Below are 8,153 nucleotides of genomic sequence, written 5' to 3'. Positions count from 1 at the left end.
GTGTTGTCACAGATGGGACAAACATTTCTGCCTTGTTTAGACAACGCACCAATTGTTATTGGGCGTCGGCTGAAAAAGTAGCCAGAAAAGGTCTAAGGGCGTTGGAAAACTTCAGCTGTTCAGAATGAGGAAATTAAGGCCTCTATAAGTAATCCAGAGGATTACCACTGGTTTACTGCATCCTGAGGCTTTGTGAGTGAAGGAGAGCAGTAGCTGAAAGTATTCTGAGGAGGTGAGGAGGTGATTGATTTTTCTGTGTGATAAAAATCAAAAAGAGACTGTTGTTTTTCTTTTTTCTTTTTTTTTCCATAATAAGTTTTATTGGTAAACAAAATAAGGTTTACATTACATTAGGACAAGGAGTCTGGAATACAACAGTAGGTTTTACAGCATTGATAATCAGAACTAGCATGCAATCAGGAGTACAGAAATAAAGTACAGTATTTGTCGACATACTTAACAAGTTATGGGATGCGAGCCAAGTGTATGACAAGTTTAATGACTGTCTGCGCTTCCAACGGTAGTTGTTTGTATGTCTCATATCGAATTCTATGCAGGTGTATACAGCGGAAGGAGACAGGGGATGGCTAGTTCACACGGAGCTGACCAACTTTGCGTAATTACTCTATTTTAATAATTTGGGTGTTGAAGTTGGTCAGCTGTCGGTACTAAATGGAATGGGCTGTAGCATGTGAGTGGATTGAATCCGATTGTAGACTCCCCAAGGGGAGGGGGAGGAGGGATGGGTATAGGAGCGGAAGAACAAGGGGAGAAAGGGGGGAAGAGAGATTAAGAGCCGTGGTAAGAAGAAAGAAGAAAGAAAGAAGGAAGAGTAAGGTAAAATAATATAAAGTATAGGAAGAGAGCACTATACTTAGAATCAAAGAGAGGAGGGGGGGGGGGGTGAAAGGAGATGGGAAGGCTGGGGGGGGTACCTCCCAGTCTCCGCCGCCGGATCCCAAGTGTTGGGATATGGTGAATACCAAAAGTTTTGTGTTTCATAGATAATTGACAGTATGCTTATCAGGATGAGTCAATAGAGGTCCTCCCTCAGTCTTCCCTTGTGTAGGGGAGGGAGGCTAGGTGTCGCTTCTTTTGATTAGTTAGGAGTACAGAGTGTAATCGTACAATTACCAGGGGCTTCAATCGTCTGGAGATGGATGATTCCCAGTTGTTTGGTCCATCAGGAGTTTGTAATTGGCTGTGGTACAGAAGTGGGTCCAGCAGGCCCATGTGTGGGAGAATTTGGTTGGACAATCTTTGGCTATTGAGATTAATTCTTCCATTTCTGCAATTTTTCCAATGCGATTGAGCCATTCAGGAATGGTTGGAACATTTGTTGTTCCCCAATGTATAGGGATGCATAGTTTGGCTGCGTTTAGTAGGGGTGGTATTAGCGTTTTGCAGTATCGCTGAGCTGGTATGTCAGAATGGTGTAGAAGAAGTTGTGCTGCGGTGTGTTCTAAAGTGTATGTAGAGATTTGCGATGTAATTTCTCGGACTTGGGTCCAGAATGGCTGGATTAGGGGGCAAGACCACCAAATGTGTTCCAGAGTACCTGTGTCGCTAGAACATCTCCAACAGCTGTCCGAAAGGGCGGGATTGTATTTGTTGAGGATAACCGGGGTTCTGTACCAGCGCGTTAAGACTTTATAATTGTTTTCCTGTATCGAGACATTGAGAGAGCCTTTATGAGTTATTATCGATATGCGTTCCCACTGTGCCTCTGTCATTTCTATCTGTAGGTCTTTTTCCCAACTTGAGCAAGCTTTGTTAGTCTTCAGTAAGCTGTCTGAGGAAAGTATGTTGTGAATGTTAGATATCATGTGTTGTTGTGGTGCAGATTGGGAGCATAGCTGTTCGAATGTTGTGAGACGGCGAGAGACAGAGGATGTGCGGTCCGCATCTTTCAGGAAGTGTCTGATCTGGAAATAAGTCCAGAGAGGAAACGTAACATGTTCTGTGTTGGCTGGTAACGAAGAGCGCTCTAGAAAAGTGCCTGAGTGGTAGAAGTGATGTGCCAAGACTTCTGGGTGTTGCCAGGTGTCTGTCAGAAAATTTGTGGACATACCAGGTGGGAATTCTGGATTGAGCTTAACCGAAGTAAGGGGCCCAGGGGTCGAGGAAATGCGTAACTTTCGGCAGGCTTCTTGAAAACAGCGAAGTGTCGGGGCAATGAGAGGGTGTTCATTTAGACTCTTCGGGGTGTGTTTGCGTGAGGTCCAAGGAATGGATCGTAATGGTAAGGGGGAGAAGGTGTGTTCAAGAGAAACCCAATCTTTACTGTGGCTATGGATTGACCAGTCTACAATTCTAGCGAGGTGGCATGCCCAATAGTATTTTTTGAGGTCTGGTAACCCAATGCCCCCCTTCGTTTTTGGTTTTGTTAACTGTTCGTAAGCTACTCTGGGTCGTTTCTGATTCCATAAGAATTTAGTACAAAGTCGTTTGTAAGTTTGAAAGAAGGATGGGGGGAGTCTGATGGGTAAGGTTTGTAAGATGAATAGGATTCGGGGGAGTGTGTTCATTTTTAGGATTGCTGCCCTTCCAAACCAAGAGAAATGTGGTTTATTCCATTTATTCAAGTCACTTGTGATGGTTTTGAGGATGGGGAGATGATTTTTGGAGAATAAGTCTGAAAGTCTAGCCGTTAGATATATCCCTAGATATTTTATCTGATTGTGGTTCCATTTAAAGGGGAAGTTGTTTTTGCATTGTAGTACCGCTTCTTGTGGGAGGGAGATATTCAGGGCTTGGGATTTAGCAAAATTTATCTTGAAGTTGGAAATAGTATGAAATAGCTTCAACTCTTTTAAAAGATTTGGAATTGACATGTGGGGATCTTTCAGGAATAGCAGTATGTCATCGGCGAAGGCCGCCATTTTATAGGTACGGTCTGCGATGCGGAAGCCTTTGACACTATCGTTAGCTCTCAGACCTTGGAGAAAAGGCTCAAGGGTCAGGACGAATAAAATTGGGGAGAGTGGGCATCCTTGTCTTGTCCCGTTGCCAATAGTGAAGGCGTTTGACAGGTGGCCATTAACACGAACCCTGGCAGTTGGTGCGTTGTAGAGGGACATAATGGCACTAAGTAGTCTATCCGGGAGACCAACATGTTTCAGGACTGCTTCCAGGTAGTCCCATGCCAGCCTGTCAAACGCCTTCTCTGCGTCCAGTGACAGAAAAAATCCCTCTTGTTTGTGTGTTGTAATCCAATGATGTATGTTTAGGGCTTTGATTGTGTTATCCCTGGCTACTCTGCCAGGGATAAATCCAACTTGGTCCTTCCCTATCAGGGATGGCAGGAAGGGTTCAAGACGTGAGGCTAAGATTTTGGCGTATAACTTTATATCTACATTTAATAGGGATATCGGCCTATAGTTGCTGACCGATGTGGGGTCCTTCTCCTCTTTTGGGATTACAGTGATGTGGGCTTCTAGCAATCTGTTGAAGGGGAGGGTAGAGGACGACAAGGAATTAAAAGTCTTAATAATGTGTGGGGATAAAGTATCCATGAAGGCCTTGTAATAGGTAGCTGTAAGCCCATCAGGGCCGGGGCTTTTACCGTTTTTAAGTAGTTTGATTGCCAATTTTAGTTCCTCTTCCGAGATGGGTTGTTCTAATTTGAGGGCATCTTCCCTGTTTATGAGTTTGGGGCAATGTTTGTCCAGGAAAGATTTGATTAATGTGTGACGAGCTTCAAGGCTCTTCTGATTCGTCGCATGCTTGGGGAGATTATATAAAGTGGAGTAATAGGTCTCAAATTGCGTTGCTATGTCCGTCGGAGTAATGAAGGACTTTCCTTGCGGGTCTTTGATAGTGTGAATAGTAGCCTGTGCTTTTTTGGTCTGGAGAGCTTTTGCTAAGTATTTTCCACATTTATTGCCGAATTCGTAGAAGAGCTTTTGGTGCAGGACAAATTTGCGTCGTGTTTTGCGGTTTAATTCTTCACGTAAGAGTTTCCTATTTTGGGTAAGTTCATGATAGGTTTGTATCGCTTGGGATTGTTTGTGGGAGAGTTCAAGGGTCTTAATCTTGTCAAGTAAGCCTGTGATTGTACGCTGTTGAGCTTTTCGGCGTGCTGCCTTGAGAGAAATGAATTTCCCCCTAATTACGCATTTGTGGGCTTCCCATTGGGTAAGTGGGGCTATGTCAGATGTATTATTTTCTAGGAAAAATGTATGTATGCAGTTGCGAACATCTTCGATCACCTCTTCTGAGGTAAGTAAAGTCGAGTCAAGGCGCCATATATTTTTGGAAGTGTGTTCATCAGGGAAAGTCAGGGTCATTGTAATTGGGTGGTGATCTGATAGTAGCATTGGTTCAATAGTGGCAGTTGAGAGAAAGGGGATGTCCTTCTGGGATAGGAATAGGTAGTCAATTCTTGAATATTTGTTATAGGGGGTTGAAAAAAAGGTATAGTCTTTCTCGTCAGGGTGAAGTGTGCGCCAGGTGTCGTGTAAAAGAAGATCTTGGATCTGTAGCTTAATTTGTTTAATTGCTTTGTATGGCAGGGAAGATGCTCCCGTGGAGGTATCCAAAATTGGGAACAATGCAACGTTGAAGTCTCCTCCTAGAATGGTCAGTCCGGATTGAAAGTCTGAGAGCAGTCTTGAGATGGATCTGAAAAAGCTTACTTGGGCAGTATTGGGGCTGTATATGTTAGATAATGTTACAGGTCGCCCATGAAGACGGCCCTTTAGGAAGATATATCTGCCCTCTGTGTCTATAAGTGTGTCTATGGGTTGCCAATCAAGGTTTTTGGAAAATAGAATCGAGACCCCTTTGGTTTTGGCAAGTGGGTTGGTAGCATGATGCACTGTTGGGAATAGGTGGTTGGTAAGCTTGGGGATTTTGTTTGTATGAAAGTGTGTTTCTTGCAAGAACACTATATTTGCCTTCAATTTGGCCATCAGGTCAAGGGTTTGGCTGCGTTTTTCTGGGATGTTGAGGCCTTTTATGTTCAGTGATACTATTTTTAGCGCAGGTTTTTTTTTTGTGGAACTTAGATGCGACATGGTGAGAAAATGTGTGGTTGTAAGAGTAGTATATGACGGTCAGATGTGGGGTGGTTGTCTTCTCATGTGATAACTCAGAGAATGAGAGAGGGGCAGGGTTTTGAGAAAAGATTTGTGTTCGGAAGGATGTGATGGAGGCGGAGACTGAGAGGTAGAAGTGGGAGAGGGAGGGGAGGATGAGGTGGGGGCGTAAGGGGGAGGGGGAAGGGTGCAAGAGGGAGAGAAGAGAAGAAGGGAGAGGAGAAGAAAAGAAAGAGGAAGAAGGAGGGGAAGGAGAGGAAGATGAGGAAGGAGGAAGAGAAGAAGAGAGAACAGGAAGAGAAGAAAGAGAGAGAGAGAGAGAGAGAGACAGAGAGAGAGAGAGAGAAGAGAGAAAAAAAAAAAAGGGGGGGAAGGAGAGCAGGTAGGTAAGTTAGGGGGTAGGGATCAACGAAAAGGACAAATTACCGGAGTGGGGGAGGTTGTGTGTAACCTCCCCTAGTATACGAAGGTGTCCGGTAGGGTTTGACAGGAGCAAATATGTTCCCGTCTCGTGGGGAGGTGGTAGGAATCGGTGTGAAACGGTTAAGAATCAGTATCTCTCATCCACAGGAGATCTACGTTACAGGAGATATGAAGGAGCCAATATCTGTTGCATTAAATAGGATGGCTGTGGGTCAAGACTCCAGGGAGTCAGGCAATAAGTAAATTATGAGGTCTTTCAGCATGCAGGTAAAACAGGTGAAAACAGTTTAAAAGCAAACAGAGATAACAAAAAAAAAAGCACATAACACCTAATAATGTGGTAGAACCTAGAATATTAACATGAGGTCTTCTTCAACTAACGCTAGATCCTCCTATTGAAGATGATGGGAATCTACAACTATGATACCTAGTAACACCTCATTCAACGTAAATAACCAAAATATGTCTATAACTGAATCCGTATCAGAGAGCAGCACCCCTCATGTGAATGTACCTGGTCAGGTAGTTCCTACAGTAATATCAGATAAATTATCTAGGTTAGACCTACATAAGTTGGACCAGGGTTGACACACATCCGAACATATTTAATGTTCCAAGGGATACAGTGAGCCAGCTTCCTGCTGTTTTTGTATTTGAGTTGGTACGATCAATCACCCATTGTCTGGGTGTGATCGTTATGCAGGCCTGTCAAACAGTGAGGAGGTTTTGCCCTCCGATACAGACTAATTCCAGAAACATCTTTCCCCTCCATCTCTCCCCCCCCCCGTGTGAGGCATGTGAGAGAGGGTCAGGTCTGTGCCGGCAGCCTATCAAGGGGTCAACAGGAAAGGATAAGACCTTTTACCCAAATAGGGGGCGTGCAACAGTAGTAGTAGAGCATTCTAAGTATGGTTAAGATAAAGGCCAAAAAGGTATGTTAGGCCTGTAATCCTCTGTATGAGGGGGATTCGGCTTTTGTGTAGGGACACCCCCTTAGTGTAGGAACATACAAAGCAATGGAGGAAAAAACAATAACATACTATGAGTCTCAGATCTAAACAGGCCTAAAGACAATACTCAGGAAGCACCATGTGAGGAAATCCTTCAGGGATAAGTTACCTTGGAGGCTGGACAGGATAAGGTGGGGTAGAGCAGGATCTGAGGGCTGGGAGGGGGGACAGGGGAATCACCAAATATCTCAGGGGGGGTGCTCGGAACTCGGGGTGACCCCCAAGAGTAGTATAAACTTACGAATCTGATGAGGTTGTAGACATTATGTCGGGGATTGTAAAGAAGAGCAATCATGGACATCCTGAGCCGATAGTTACTGAGGAGAGAAAAAAAAAAAGGAGATATCTTTCGATTTATCCATGAGAGCCTGTCATCAAGGTGTGTATGAGGGCAGGGAAGTGATCATTTCTTCAGGTCGGTCACGGCGTGCTCTCCTGTGGGCTGGGGAAGCTGTTGGGCTGTCTTGTACAGCAATCTGGGGGTCTGCGATGTCGTGTTCCCTCGGTGAGGTGTGTCTGCGGCGACCTAAGTGAAAGTCATCACGGACTGGAATAGCGTCTGTAGAAGTCGATCTTCTCATGCGTGGTGGGCGAAGAGTGGTGTACCAATCCGGGACATCAATGCGGGGAAGATTCAGCGTTTGAAAGAAAGCCGGTAGATCTTCTGGAAAGCGAAGGTTCGCTGTGCGGCCTTGGGAGGAAGCAGAGAGGCAGAAGGGGAACTTCCATCTATACTGAATCCCTTTGGAGAGCAGGAGGTCAAGAAGAGGGCGTAGGTCCCTCCTATTTTGAAGGGTAATAGGCGAAAGATCTTGGAACAGTTTAATGTCCGCTCCTAAATAGGATAGGGAGCGACGGTCTCTTGCCCTGTGTAGAATTTCCTCTTTTAGCTTGAAGTTCACGAGACAACCAATTACATCCCTGGGGGGATCGGTGTCCCTGCTTCTGGGTTTCAAGGCTCTATGCAAGCGTTCAAATTCAATGGGTGTTTCAGGGGGTCTGCCAAGAAGATCATTAAAGATGGCTATAGTGGCTTTAGTAATTTGCGAGTTTTCAACAGATTCGGGAATGCCTCTTACCCGGATATTATGGCGACGCCCCCTGTTATCCAAATCTTCCATGTGTCTTTGGATATCTCTAAGGTGCATGTCACTGGAGTGGGAAGAGGCCTGAAGTTGCTGGATTGCAGTGTCATGGTGGGCTGTTTTTTCCTCAACATCTTCTAGCCGCACTGCCATTGCCTGAACATCTCTCCTGAGATCCGTGATGGCAGAGAAAAGTGTGGCTTTTATGTCATCTGCCACTGAGCGCAGGTCCTGCATGCATAAGGGCTGCGGGGTACATGCAGCAGTGGCCATGGTTTGGGACTGTGTTTTTCTCCTGCCTGTGGGGCTGAGGCTGGAGGAACGTGCGGCACTCGAGTAGGCCCGATTTGAAGCCGGGGCCTCGCATGTCTGCGTCCGGAAGATGTCCGGGATAGTACAGCCGCTTTGTTTTCCGGAGCCTCGGGGAGAGCGGGACCTGGGTGGGAAAGTGTCCCTGGAGGTTTTCCCCATTTATTGTCTGCGGATGTCTCGGGGAACTCGGTGAGGTATGTCCGCGGCGGCCTACGAGCTTGAGTAGGCCCGATTTGAAGCCGGGGCCTCGCGTACCTGGGTCCGGAGGACGTCCGGGATAACAC

This window comes from Rana temporaria, chromosome 3 (assembly GCF_905171775.1).
Source record: "Rana temporaria chromosome 3, aRanTem1.1, whole genome shotgun sequence".
NCBI classification, from domain to species: domain Eukaryota; kingdom Metazoa; phylum Chordata; class Amphibia; order Anura; family Ranidae; genus Rana; species Rana temporaria.
Note: the sequence above shows the minus strand (reverse complement) of the source record.